The following is a 15545-nucleotide window of genomic DNA, read 5'->3' as shown; positions in this document are numbered from 1 at the left end:
TTTCCTCAGCTTCAGTTCCCAAGAATGATAATCCGATATTCGAAAACGCATCAAATCCTGACCCATCCGCAAGGATTCAGAAGGCAGAAGACAGCAATATCTGAAATTCTGCCTCTCAGGGTTGAGAGACCTGTGTTTCTATCCTCTGCTGATTAGAGAAAAGTGATTATCGGAAAGAATGGTAATGGGGAAGGTCACAAAGCTGGGGGCAAAGGCTGAGATGACAGTACATTTTCCTTTGGTCTGTCAAGTCTGGGGCAATTGTGGACCACTAGTTTACATGACCTGATACAGGCCGCAAGAGTAGGGGAACATGGGGTGCCTGGATGGCTCAGTCAGTGTCTGACTTCGGCTCAGGTCATGATCTCGCGGTTCACGGGTTCAAGCCTTGCACTGGGCTCTGTGCTGACAGTGTGGAGCCTGTCTGGGATTGTCTCTCTTTGCTTTTCTCTCTGCCCCACCTCCAAATAAATAAATAAACTTAAAAAAAAAAGCAGTGGGGGATCAGGTAATGATGGTATGACTCATGAGAGTGAGTGAATGTGAGTGTGTCTGTTGTGCAGGAGCATGTAGGCAGACATGTGAGGTTGGACAATGAGAGGGCTGGTATCTGGAGTGTTTGGGCATATCTGAAACTGGGGAAGCCTAGTCTAGGTGACCAACCATCTCAGTTTGCCCAGGATTGAGGGGTCTCAGGGTGCATGGGACCTTTCAGTGCTAAAACCAAGATAGTCCTAAACTAACTGAGGTGCTAGGTCACTCCACCAGAGGCAACAAATGTTTCCCTCTCCAAAGAGGTTTCTCATTCTGGTTTTGCCAGAACCTATCAAGACTACTGCAAATTAATCAGTCAACCCACAACTGTTTGTGGGAGCCGCCCCTATGTTCAGTCCCGAACTAAGTGCTGTGAAGGTGCAGAATTCTCAGACATGCTCTCTAACGTCAAGGAGTTTGTGATCCAGCTGGGGAGCACTCACCAACACAGGAAACAGACAATGGTCTATAGATCTGTAGGAGGGGTCAGCTAATCCCAAGGTAGGGTTTGCACATGGCTGCCTGTGCCTGGTGAGCTGGTAAGGAGGGAGTCGGCAGAGGAGTAGGTAAAGGGCTGAAGCCTGGAGAAAAGAGCACAAGGGGATGGACAGGGCAGCATGGTGTCTGTTTAGGGGATTGGTTTTGACTAAGCCCCATGGACATATGTGCAATTCCAAAGAGAGAGGGGATAAAGGAAACTCAGCAGAAGGAACACTGCATCAGAGCTTAGATGATAAGATTCGGCAGGGTTGCGATGCAGAAGCAATGTCTTAGGACCCCAGGAAAGAGTACACTTTAAGGACTCACATGTTTTTCATATTAAGAGAGAGCAAGCCAGGCACAGGTGTCACTAGCAGCACACAAGGCCTGGGGTGGGAAACCCGCAGGTGGCGTGAATGGAAGTGGGAACTGAGGTAGTACGCTGGACGGGAAACGTGACAAAACCGGTCTTAAGCCCTTGTGAGACCTCCTGGGCACCTCTACACGTAGGTGTGATCCTTTGAGAGGGGATGGAAGTTCCCCACAAATAACAGAGGCAAGAGACAAGAAGGAAGGGGAGGAGATGGTGATGGGAAGGGTGATGATATATATGGTGCATATGTCCCAGGAACGGCTCTAAGAACGTCACATAAATGAACTCTTCTTCTGCCCAGCCACCCTGTGTGGTAGGCATGTTATCATTTCCATCTTGCAGGTGAGGAAACAGAGGCACAGAGAGATTGCGCGAATTGTATAAGGTCACACAACTCACAGGGGCGAACCCAGGATGATGACTGTAAATATGATGCATCTTTCCACACAACCTTAAGCGGCCAGGGGAAAATGAGGTCATGAGTTTAAGATGGCATGACATCAAGGGGTAAACTATGTGCTGCACACTTGAGTCCTTTCTTCAAAGGCTTCCTAGTGTCAGTTTCCTCATCTGCAGGAAAGTTAATATAACTAACTCATAAGTATGCAATGGGACACGTTTATGTATTCTCAGTTTGTTCCAAAAAGGAGTTTCATCAACCTCCATCAAATGAAGTGTGCAAGCATCAGTGAGAAGGTGGAACAGAAGAAAGGAAGTAGACAGGAATTTCAGAGACAGGAATTTCATCCTTGAGTATAAGTTGCCTAACAGCACAATAAGGAAATGCTGGTCTGTTACACATTTCACAGTATCTGTAAGATAAAAGCCAACCAATGTTTAAAGGAAATAGAATCTTTCTGATGTAGTAACTGGGCTGGAATTCGTCCTGGGTTCTCATAAAGGGTGTGTTGTGATAAACAGTGATTCAATGCTGAGGATGATGGCGCTGTTTTTTTTTTTTTTTTAACGTTTATCTATTTTTGAGAAAGAGAGAGAGAGGGAGGGAGAGGAGCAGGGGAGGGGCAGAGAGAGAGAGGCAGACACAGACACCAAAGCAGGCTCCAGGCTCTGAGTGGTCAGCACAGAGCCCAACGTGGGGCTCAAACCCATGAACTGTGAGATCCTGACCTGAGCTGAAGTCCAACCTTAATTGACTGAGCCACCCAGGCGCCCCAGTGCTGTTTGTTTTTAATATGGGACCCCACATCAAGTCTTAGCATAGGCTGATGACGTAGCATCGAAGCAAAATGCACAAAAACAATATTGTGGGGTAGAATGGAGGTGGTGGGTATTATGACTCAGTCTAGGCAGAACTTGAGAGACACAGCACAATGAAAGGCTAAGAGCGTGGGCCAGGTTTCCTGGGTTGGAAACTCACTCTGCTGCTTACTAGGCATGGGACTTAAATTCTTGTGCTTCAGTTTCTCCATTTGTAAAATGGGGCTAATAATACTGTAGCATGAGAACTATACAGTAAGTATTCAGGGAAGTGTCTGACTTGGCAGAAGGCACAGACTATATTCTTCAAGCACTCCTTCCTAGGTATTGTTTCTCTCAGGTTTAAAAATTTTTTTTCTAGTTTATTTTTTGAGAGAGAGAGAAAGAGATGGGGTGAGCAAGGGAGGGGCAGAGAAGGAGAGAGAGAGAATCCCAAGCAGGCTCCACAGTGTCAATGCAGAGCCTGATGCAGGGCTCAAAGTCATGAACCAAAGATCATGACTTGAGCCCAAATCAAGAGTTGGAGGCTTCACCAACTGAGCCACCCAGGTGCCCCTCTCTTAGGTTTTGAAAAACTATTGGGTAGCAGTGAATTGGATACTATTTTCTAGTAAGTAACCTCCTACTGAAGTACAGAGCTGTGTCTTTTTGTTTTTGTTTTTTTTACTGATTTAATTGTTTAAATTGTTTACTAATTTAATTTAATTGTTAAGTAATATTTAAATGTTATTATTAGATTAGCAGAAGAAGTCTTTAATCAGGCTCATCTCTGTAGGACAAATCTCTTATCTTCTCCACGTCCCAGTTCTTGTCGGAAAAATTATTGAGTTACTTTTCAAGGCTATAATGAGAACTGAGGATATTATACATAAATATCAACAACAGTACTTTGGCACATAGTAGATGCTTAATAAGTGGTATTCCTAGTTGTTATCTTCATTTAGTATTATTGAATCTTAATATGTCCCCTTATTATGGTGGTTTTCCAGACTACAGGTCTCAAACCATTAATGGACTATGAAATAAATGTACACAATTTTGGAGTTCAATTAGAATTCTTTTAGTGAAAAAGAACAGAATTGAATATTTCAGAGTTTCACACACAGTAAGAGCAAATGTTTTCATGTGAAACTAGTGTATAACATATAGGCAGAGGAAGTATGTATAATGAAATGTGAAATGTGTTTCTTACTATGGATTGTAGTAAAAAAATCCTTCAATAAAACATGATTTTATTAGATACTTGTCTGATAGTGTACAAGTTCCTTACATTATAGTGATTAAGACACATAGGTTCAAACCCCAAATCCACTAATTACTGCTGTAGGATTTTGAACCAATTATATAACCCGTCTATGCCTTAGTTTCCTCACATGAGAAATGAGTTCTCATTGGAATGGTATAAGAACTATATGATTTAGTACAGCAAAACCACTTAGCAGGTACTCAATAACTATTAGCTGCTATTTTATTAAGACATCAGTAGAATATAATTTTTTTTTCTGTGTGAGCAAATAATACCACATGCACTCAAGTATGTAAGAGAATATAGTCATTCCATTAGCCAGGACTGAATAGCCAGCTAGTTTTTCCATCTACAAAATGATGCTTCTTGATGAGCATCATAGTTCCACAATAATGAATTTTCAAGAATCATGTAACTGTTCTTAATTTTGCTATTTACAAACAATCTTATCTCTCAAGATATGAAGACATAAAAATAAAATATTAAACTGTCAATTAATTCTCCTTTGTCAGTATATCTGATCCTTATTTGCCCTTTATAGTTTTATATTTTCTGAAAGAATTTTTTAAAAATTTATTTTATTGTGGTAAGAATAAAAGATGAGATTTACACCCCCCCAACAAATATTTAAGTGTGCTCTGTGGTGTTAGTGACCATAGGTGCAAGGTGCAGCAGACATCTCGAGCTTACTCATCTTACTTAAAACTGAAACTTTATTCCTTTTGATTAGAAATTCTCTATTCCCCCTCACATCTGTGTCTTTTAATTAACAGGCAATTAAGCTGTGCTTAAGAATGACATCCTCTTGTGAAACCTGGACAAGTCACAATGGACCAGTGTGTGTATGAGAATCCATGGCCTTCATTTAAAAAAAATTTTTTTTAACGTTTATTTATTTCTGAGACAGAGCATGAGCAGGGGAGGGGCAGAGAGAGAGGGAGACACAGAATCTGAAATAGGCTCTAGGCTCTGAGCTGTCTGCACAGAGCCTGACGTGGGGCTCGAACTCATGGACCACAAGATCATGACCTGAGCTGAAGTCAGACGCTTAACCAACTGAGCCACCCAGGTGCCCCAGATCCCCTCTTCTTTAAAGAGAACAGGTACATCCACAGGTGAGGACATGTGGATGAAATGGGACTGTTTAGTCAATCAACTAATATTTATCGAGTGCCTACAACATGCAGACACTGAGGGTATTCACCTGCTAACAAAACTGAATAGCAAATAACAAGTCTGTTAACAAAGCAGACATGATCTTTAAACATGTTGGGTTTTCTGTGGGGGAGACAGATATCATAAAAGCAATCTCAAATAAATGATAATGAGGGCTCATTTGAGTAAATACAGGACAAGCTATATAACTTGAAATGCATTATCTTACATGATATTCATGCTTCTTTGTGAGATAATGAGTTGCTCTCATTTAAAGAAAAGAAACGTTATCCAAGCTCACAGACCTAGTGAATGGCAGAGCCAGGGTTTGAACCCCTGGTGCCATTTAACCACTCTTTCACACTTCAAACTGCAGTTAGCATAATGAAATAAGGTTTGTAAAATTCTCAGCATAATGCCTAGCACGTGGTAAGTGCTCAGTTCTTTCTCTTGTTCTTTGGATGCTATTTGCTTGTTCTTTTCTTTCTTTTTTTCTTTTGTGAAAGTTTTTTCTTTTGTGAAAGTTTTTATTTAAATTTCAGTTAGTTAATAGACAGTGTAATATTAGTTTCAGGTGTATAGTATAGTGATTCACTTCGTACAATAGGCTTGTTTTTTTCAATGCTTTTTTGCATGGCTTTGGGGTAAGAGTAGGGATTGACTGAGGGCCCCCCCCACACAACCACACCCTCCTTTCTTAGTATTTAAAATCACTACTTTCTCTTGCCTCTGACCATTCTTTCCCTGACTCCTTTAATTTTTTTTTTTTCAATATTTTTGGGACAGAGAGAGACAGAGCATGAACGGGGGAGGGGCAGAGAGAGAGGGAGACACAGAATCGGAAACAGGTTCCAGGCTCCGAGCCATCAGCCCAGAGCCTGACGTGGGGCTCGAACTCACGGACCGCGAGATCGTGACCTGGCTGAAGTCGGACGCTTAACCGACTGCGCCACCCAGGCGCCCCTCCCTGACTCCTTTAAATTTCCCTTTTCTTGTGCCTGGTTTGTAAACGGCAGTGCTCTCCTAGGATCTATCCTTGCCCCTCTTTTCATTTCCTTTCCATGTTCTCTTCTTGGGAGATCTCATCTCTTTCTATGGATTCTACTCTTTTTTTAAAAAAAAAAAATTATTTATTTATTTTTGAGATAGAGATAGAGAGCATGAGCAGGGAGGAAAAGAGAGAGAGGGAGACACACAATCCGAAGCAGGCTCCAGGCTCTGAGCTGTCAGCACAGAGTCCGATGCGGGGCTCGAACTCATGGACCGTGAGATCATGACCTGAGCTGAAGTCAGACACTTAACTGACTGAGCCACCCAGGCTCCCCTCGATGGATTCTACTCTTATACAGATTCCATTGACTCTTCTATCACCACTCTTGGCCGTGCATGCTCCACTGACCACCAACCTCGTGCTCCACTGATAGTCCAAATACCACAAGCCTGAAATGCAATTCAGCATTTCTCCTCCCCTCAACCTGTCACTTCTTCTTGGAGTTCCCAGTCCTGGTGAATCCAACCAACCTCTTCTCAGTCACCCATGTTCGAATCTTCAATGTCATCTCAGACACGTCCTTCTTTCTCCAGATTTCTCACTCCGCCCCATGCCATACTTGGTCAGGTGCCAGGTCTGTCTTACCTCAGTGCCCTTCCTATTTATCTCATTTTTGTTCTGACAGCCGCCATGTTATTATATAGGCCCCCATATTCTACCATCTATACTTTTGAAATCTTGTTGCCTTTGAGATCTCAACCCCTTCATGCCGTCCCCCCCGCTGCTGCTAAAGAGTTATGGTCCTAAGACACAGGTGTGATTATGTCTTTTACTCCTCCCAAATCTTCAGTGACAGCTGTTTCAGGTAAACTAAGCAATATTCTCTCTACTGAACACATTGGGCTCTGTCCTACCTGTGTCTTGATGATGGAGAGAAGAAGCCTGTCATCTGAACAGAGAATAAGCCAGTAAACCTCATCAGGTATCACTCCTCAGTTAGCAGACAGTATACAGGTCTACCTCTGAGTCTGGGCTGCTACACTTTCCTACTGGGCTACTTCTTAAAGAACAAATGCAAATACCACATTCTTGTCTTTCTTTTCCATTTCTTTTTTTAAAGTTTATTTATTTATTTTGAGAGAGAGATAAGGAGAGCGAGTGGGGGAGAAAGAGAGGGAGAGAGAGAATCCCAAGCGGGCTCCACACTGTCAGCACGTAGCCCGATGTGGGGCTCAAAGCCATGAACTGTGAGATCATGACCTGAGCTGAAACCAAGAGTCATACGCTTAACCAACTGAGCCACCCAGGTGCCCGCCCCCCTTTTTTCCATTTCTATCCTCCAGCAGCATGTTGATTATTTATTGTTGAATAATATGGAGAAATGTAAAGTGTATGATAATATTTCAGGTAGATTTACAGCTACACTAAGGAAAGGATAATTATTGAATCTAAGTTAAGCTAAATTGGGCCACAGAATTTTCTCTTTGATCTTCTACCATTAGGAATTAAAAATTTTTTTTTAATGTTTATTTATTTTTGAGAGAGAGAGAGAAGGAGAGACAGAGTATGAATGGGGGAGGGGCAGAGACAGAGGGAGACACAGAATCTGAAGCAGGCTCCAGGCTCTGAGTTCTGACCTGTTAGCCCAGAGCCCGACACGGGGCTTGAACTCATGAACTGTGAGATCATGACCTGAACTGAAGTCGGACACTTAACTGACTGAGGGACCCAGGCACCTACCATTAGGGATTTTTAAAAGTTCAATGATGTGGATGAATACATATAAAGCATATTACAGCTACACAAAACTGGCAAGCACAGCTAATATCAGAGAAAGCAGGATAAAAATTCAAAATGATTTTGACAATTGAGAACATTCCTTGCCTCCAGCAAGGCCTTTCTATTCAGTGACTTCAGGGGCTAGTAGAGCAGAAGGCCTAGGATTCTGGCCTGAGAAGTTCATGAGGCTTGCCCTGTATAGGCCCTGCTCTTCCCAGCACTGCCTCAGGCCTCTGAGGTGGGGAAGGTCAAAGCTCCACTGATGTTAAATGTGTGGGAAAGTGACAGTGATGAGTGATAAGTCAAGAGAAGCCTCTGAGAAGACAGTCCTGGATGACTCTGATGTGCATTTTATTATTACCTACTTATTAGAAGTAGTAAGAGAGGTGGATGGAAAGAATGCATAAATGATCCCTATTGTTTAAAACTCTGCAGTCCTTCTACTTCCTTTGTTAAAATCAACTAAGTTGATTTGGGTGCTAATTTCAGGTTTCTCAGCAGAAGCACTATAAGTCAACAGGCAGCTACAGAATACCAACTACATGCCAAAACCCCTCCACTAGTTGGTAGGAATGTAGAGGGGAAGGGGCTCTTCATTTTTCCAGGATATGAGCAATTGGCCAAATGATAGGTGTTTAACACCGATTAGTTGTTATAAGTGGATGACGGATGGATGGATGGAAGGAAGGACAGAAGGGTAAATGTGTGGAAGGATGGCAGGGTGGGTGGATGGATGCTATGATGATATCAAGAAGAGAATATTAACCGTGAGGCACAGGTGGTAAGAGAGGGAAGGATTGTGTCAGCAGTGACATCTGAGCTGGTTACGTGACATAATACAAGCTTATGGCCTTTGCAGCTTAAAGACCCAGATGCAGTTCTAAATGCACCATTTGCTACCTGTGTGGCTTCAGGTTATATACAAAACCTCTTTGAATCTCTGTTTCCTCATACGTTAAATGGATGTGATAATATATATAAGACATTTAATTGTAAAAAGTGATCTATGTAAAAAGTACTGTTTTTAGCTCATGGCTTATGGTACTTGCTGATAAAGAGGAGTTCTTTGCCTTCCTCAGCTTCCCCATAACGTAATAAATAGCAGAACCTTTCTGGAAAACCTAATATAAAAAGAGTTACATGAAATCAACTGACCAATCAGAAGCTCAACAGAATTTAGGCTGTGACCCAGGATATTGATATGCAGGGGGCCCATTGCCCTGTAGAAGCAGGGTAGGCAAACAAAGTCCTGGTCTGCTTAGTTCTCAAAGGTGACACGGAGGATTGGAGAAAGGGGACAGAAACTGTGCTCAACCTCTGCTCAGTTGAATGCCAATGGGAGGTGGTGCTGGAAGCCATTTCTAAGGGCAGTTAAGTGTGTCCTTGGTCAGGATGTTCCTTATTCATTCATTCATTCATTCATTCATTCATTGAAGACAGAGTGAGAGTAGGGGAGAAGGACAGAGGAAGAGAGAGAGAGAATCTCAAGCAGGCTCCACCCTCAGCACAGAGCCCTATGTTGGGCTCGATCCCACAACCCTGGGATCATGATCTGAGCTGAAATCAAGAGTCAGATGCTCAACCGACTGAGCCACCCGGGCACCCCAGGATGTTCCACATTTAGCCATCATATTCTAATGATACAAAGGAGGATTGAAAAGGAAGGGGGCCATAATTCGGAGATGAAGACCCAACTTTTGGTCTTCGTTCTGTCACTGATTGACTCTGTAATCCTGGGATGCATGATTCTAGCTTTTCTGATCCTCAGACCTGCATTAGGAAAAATACCCTTAATGGGAATGAGATAACATGAGAAGTGGGGTTAAATGAGAAGACTTGGAAAAACTGTTTGCAGATGGTAAAGGACTATCCAATATTTAAATCACCTTATAATATCATACACGTTATATAAATATGTATAATAAGCGAATAAACTAACAAAAATAAATCAGGCCAGTATAAGAGATAAACATCCAAAACTAGGCTTAGGAGATACAAATGCTCGTATTACTGAGCTTTCCTTTCATTTATGAACATATTTAGGCCCACAGCCCAATTGTGCTTTATGCCAAAGGATGGTGGCTTTAAGCCTGAGAGAGGTAGAACCAAGATCAATCCTCACTCTTTTTCCTCTTCATTTGAGTGGGCAGAATTCTGAGCTGGTCCCCAAGACTTCTGCCCCCGAGTGTTCATGCACAGTATGATCCTTCTCTTTGGTGTGAGCAAGACCTATGAATATAATGGAATGCCTCTTTTTTGATTATGTTATATTATGTGGTGAAGGTGTAGGAATTATAATGATGTAATTAAGGTCCTTAATGAGTTAATTTTAAGTTAATGGAAAAGGATATTGTGCTGGGCAGATCTGACCTATTAATCACTTGATACCTTTAAACGAAGTTAAGAGATCTGAAGCAGTAGAGACACTCTCTGTTGGCCTTGGAGAAGCAAATTGCCATATTTGTGGAGAGGGCCACATGGCCAGGAATGGGTGGGCTGACTCTAGGGCTGAGGCTCTAGGTCTTACAGGAACTGAATTCTGCCAACAACTTGTGAGCTTGGCAGAAGACCCTAGGACTCAAATGACATCACAGTCCTGGCTGACAGCTGGACTTCCACCTAATACTGAGCAGAAGACCCAACTAACTCATAGACTCCTGACCCACAGAAAGTGTGAGATAACAAGTTTGTGTGGTTTTAAGTGGCTATGTTTGTGGCAGCTTGTTATGTAGCATATAAAACTAAAATAAGGGGAGAAGTTCTCCACGAATCAATGTGAACAGGTTGGCCCCATAGGGGCTGCTCTAGCAGAGCAGCATAACTGCATATTTTATGCTTTTGCTGACTCTCTTTCATAAGCTCCAGAACCTAGAGTTGGCTTTCTTCTGCTAAGGCAGAAGTTCCTGAGCTTCTCAACATCAAGATCCTCTAATTATTTTCCTCCTATAGTCCCTAAAATTGAAGCATCCCATTTAATTAACAAATTATATGTATTTACTTTGGAATAGTTAAGTTCTTTCTTTTTTTTTTTTTTTTTGAAATTTTTATTTATTTTTGAGAAATAAAACAGCAAGCACACATGTGCATGTGCGAGCTGGGGAGGGGAAAACAGAGAAGGGAACAGAGGATCTGAAGCAGGCTCTGTGCTGACAACAGAGAGCCCAATACAGGGCTCAAACTCACAAATCATGAGATCATGACCTGAGCCAAAGTCAGATGCTTAACTGACTGAGCCACCAAGGTGCCCCAGTTAATTTGATTTCTAATTTTAATTAAATAATTGCTCTTGAATTAAATATAAATACAGAAGATTCTGACTGGCATGAGATGAACAAAGTAACCAAACTAACTTGTGATTTTTATCCCAGATCAAAGAAAACAGGTATTTTGGTTATTCCTTTCAGGCTTAACAAGGATAAATGTATATTTTACTTCTATTCAAGCTTTCTGAAAGAAAGAAAATAGCTCACTGGCCCTAGGAGTTGACAGCATTCGAGATGTTCACCCAGACCATGATTGCCCCTCTTTGGGAATTACACATTTACACCCACACTTATGCTTCTACTGCAAGACTAATCCACTGGCTGGAGATGACTTGATTAAGGGGAGACACCTGGCCCAAACTCAGGCCCATGAGCTTCTTTCCAAGAATTTGAAGAGTCACAGACACTGTGTGTCTTTATTGGCCACTTGAACTCAGGACATAAAGATCTAGGAGCTATAGACAAATAGGTCCTAGATGTGGCCATCTGAACCAAGGAAAACCGTGAAAGCTAATGGACAGATATATACAGAGAAGAATGAAGTGAAAAGTCAAGGGACCATAAGACCTGGAGAGAAGGAGTAATTCTGGTTTTGATGGTTTTTCAGTTCCCTGTTTTAGTTTATGCCGAGGCCAGTCTATGCCTTCTGAGCTTCACAGAGATCATTTTTATCCTTCTTAAAAAATCCCCTTTGGAATTAAAAGCAAAAATGAACTACTGGGACCTTATGAAGATAAAAAGCTTCTGCACAGCAAAGGAAACAACCAACAAAACTAAAAGGCAACCAACGGAATGGGAAAAGATATTTGCAAATGACATATCGGACAAAGGGCTAGTATCCAAAATCTATAAAGAGCTCACCAAACTCCACACCCGAAAAACAAATAACCCAGTGAAGAAATGGGCAGAAAACATGAATAGACACTTCTCTAAAGAAGACATCCGGATGGCTAACAGGCACATGAAAAGATGCTCAACGTCGCTCCTCATCAGGGAAATACAAATCAAAACCACACTCAGATATCACCCCACGCCAGTCAGAGTGGCCCAAATGAACAAATCAGGAGACTATAGATGCTGGAGAGGATGTGGAGAAACGGGAACCCTCTTGCACTGTTGGTGGGAATGCAAATTGGTGCAGCCACTCTGGAAAACAGTGTGGAGGTTCCTCAAAAAATTAAAAATAGACCTACCCTATGACCCAGCAATAGCACTGCTAGGAATTTACCCAAGGGATACAGGAGTGCTGATGCCTAGGGGCACTTGTACCCCAATGTTTATAGCAGCACTCTCAACAATAGCCAAATTATGGAAAGAACCTAAATGGTCATCAACTGATGAATGGATAAAGAAATTGTGGTTTATATACACAATGGAGTACTACGTGGCAATGAGAAAGAATGAAATATGGCCCTTTGTAGCAACATGGATGGAACTGGAGAGGGTTATGCTAAGTGAAATAAGCCATACAGAGAAAGACAGATACCATATGTTTTCACTCTTATGTTGATCCTGAGAAACTTAACAGAATCCCATGGGGGAGGGGAAGGAAAAAAAAAGAGGTTAGAGTGGAAGAGAGCCAAACCATAAGAGACTCTTAAAAACTGAGAACAAACTGAGGGTTGATGGGGGTGGGAGGGAGGGGAGGGTGGGTGATGGGTATTAAGGAAGGCACTTTTGGGATGAGCACTGGGTGTCGTATGGAAACCAATTTGACAATAAACTTCATATATTGAAAAAAAAAAATCCCCTTTGTGGCTTCACATAGAGCAATTGGTTTTCTGTTATATGAATTCAAACAGCCATGGCCAAAACCACCTACCCTGTTCTGAAAGGAATGGAGCCCCTGCTCTAAACCACAAATACTTTTGGATTCAGCTATCTCAATTCCTGACTTCGTCGTAGGAATGAGCACCACTGCATAAGCTATAAGAACAAGAAGTGGGCTATTTGAATGCCAGTCTTTAGACACTGCAACCAAAAGCGTTACTTTCCTCTTGGGGGGAAGGGGAAAAGGGTACAGATGTGAGAAGAGCCTTTGATGTGCCATCCATTTCAGTCAAAAACACAGAAGAAAATCTTTGGAAATATGACTGTCAAAGCATCCAGAAGAGTTAGCCCTACTCAGAGGAATGAAGATTTATGTCATTTCTGACAGTGGAGATGTATACAGCAGACTTGTTAAGTGAATAAGTATGTCCAAAGGAGTTTGAGTGGAAGTAGGGGAAGAAAATCTTATTAATCTGTGAAGATGAGACCTTCTCAATTTTTAAAGAGCCAATTGAAGAAACTACATTTACACTATAATTTCAAAAGGAAATGTAATTTTCTTGCCATCTTTAACATTTCTCTCATTAATAATCGAAACAAGTTTTCAGGAAAAGAGATATGGGCTTAATCAGCAGGCAGAGGCTCTGTATGAGCAAGACCGGGTCTCACAAGGGTACGCATGCACCCAGTATTTGAATCACCATCTCTGCAGCCTTTGCTTTCTCACTGGGCACTGACTTGGCCTGGGGGAGACTGGGTTGACTTTCTGCCTAGAGAATGGCTTTCTAATTTGTCCTAACAAATCACTTTGAGTCTTGTGCCTCGTCTGAAGAAAAAAGAGAACTTTGTTCTTACTTCCTTCGGCCCAACCATACCATAATAACATCCACGTTAAAATCCGACCGTATCATGTTCCAAATAAAGGTAACTTATTTAGGGACTTCAATAATCGAATTCATTTAATCCAAGGAAAACAGGGTAGAATAGGGTTTTAGCCCAACAAAAGAAATTTGCCTCATCATTATGGATTCTTCTAGAGTAGGATTAAATCCTATGGGGTTTCATGGTACACTTGATCCTGCACTTCTTTATTTGGGGGTGGGGGCATGTAATATGTTTTTCATCATTACTTTGGTATAGAATACTAGGTGTAGATGTCATTATGAAGAACCTACAAGTGGATGGACATTCCACACCAAAGTTCCTGAAATTGCTCTAGAAGTTCTCCTTGACCACCTTTGCAGCGTGATGTGATGGCTCCCTGTGTAGACCTAACAGTTACGACACTGCATGGTCATCCTCAATTTTCCTGTGTCTTCCACCACCAAGCTATGAGGCCCTGAAGGAAAGGGTTTTTCAAATTTGTAACCAAGCTTAGTACAGGTACGTAACAAGCATTTAAAAGATATCAGTTGAATGAATGGACGAAATTCTACAATTGGTTTTACTCATAGCAACTTTGCCATCTATTCAAGGAACATATCACCTGAAATTGTTTGGGATGGCTTATCAGTATATTGGTTAAAACTAAAGTTTTTGATATAAATCAGCATGCTCTGCACAGCGATCTCTGGTATGGAAGATGTTAATAAGAGCTTTAGAAAGAGAGAGAAGGAGGGGGATCTGTGGTCATATAAAGTTGTAATTATTTTGCTCTAAAAAATATAACATATTTTGATAGACCTATTGTTTCCATCATTTTAAGAGGATAGCAGAGATACAATAAGTTGCTATTTAAATATTGAAATCATACTGTAATCTGTAACCTCTTAAATAAAATCACATGGCTTCTTTTTAAATAAAAGAAATTGAGAGTTCCTGTTTATTAAATTATGGATCTACTTGGGAAAAAAAGGCACTGGAAAATGATGTTATGACTCTAAATTAGAATGGAAACATAAAACTAACACTGAATTTTCTGTATACCATGTAGAACAAATAAAGGTAAATTAAAGGTTCCAACCAAAAAAAAAAAAAAAAAAAACCCCTAAGGAAAGAAGAGCTTCCTATGTTTGCTTTTTCAAATAATTAAAAAAAATTTTCTTAACATTTATTTATTTTTAAGAGACAGAGAGAGACAGAGCATGAGCAGGGGAGGGGCAGAGAGAGAGAGAGGGAGACACAGAATCTGAAGCAGGCTGCAGGCTCTGAGCAAGTGGTCAGCACAGAGCCCGATGCGGGGCTTGAACCCACAAATTGTGAGATCATGACTCAAGCTGACGTCAGATGCTCAACCGACTGAGCCACCCAGGCACCCCTGCTTTTCAAATAATTTTAAACCAAAGTACTTAGATACCATGTTAATTTCCCTACCAGAAAGGAACATGATTCTTCTTTCTCCATATGCATTGCTAAATTACTTGGGAATTAGGCAAATGAGAAGAAAAGGAAAAACATTCTTTTAAATCAACCAGTTTGTTTTTCTTTCTAATTAAACCAGGTAAATCTTAACATTGCAAAAGATGTAGATGTTCTCATTTTCCTTTAAAATCCTACTGGGTAGGGATTTTCCTTGTTTCCCTTAAAATTACTGAATAAATTACCTCTAAGACAGTGCCTCTTCCAAAGACGTTAGAAGATCCTGCATAAATGAACAGACTTGAACCTTCACTCAAACTCCTGCTGGTTTTCAGATCACAGGTGCTCAGGCCCGCACCTGCTTCACTCTGGCTGCATCTAAATGAAGCCACTTATCCTAGTGAAAGCAATCAGGTGAGCATCTAGGTTCATCTAGCT

At 41.4% G+C, this 15545-nt stretch overlaps 1 protein-coding gene across 6 annotated transcripts in view; it reads right to left on the bottom strand.

Moving 5' to 3' along the window:
* Positions 1 to 15545, bottom strand: part of PLPPR1 (phospholipid phosphatase related 1) — a 326466-nt gene that overhangs the window by 48839 nt on the left and 262082 nt on the right. The window lies entirely within an intron of this gene.

This window comes from Leopardus geoffroyi, chromosome D4, assembly GCF_018350155.1.
Source record: "Leopardus geoffroyi isolate Oge1 chromosome D4, O.geoffroyi_Oge1_pat1.0, whole genome shotgun sequence".
Classification (NCBI taxonomy): domain Eukaryota; kingdom Metazoa; phylum Chordata; class Mammalia; order Carnivora; family Felidae; genus Leopardus; species Leopardus geoffroyi.
The sequence above is the reverse complement of the archived record's forward strand: the minus strand, read 5'-3'. Positions and strand labels throughout refer to the sequence as shown.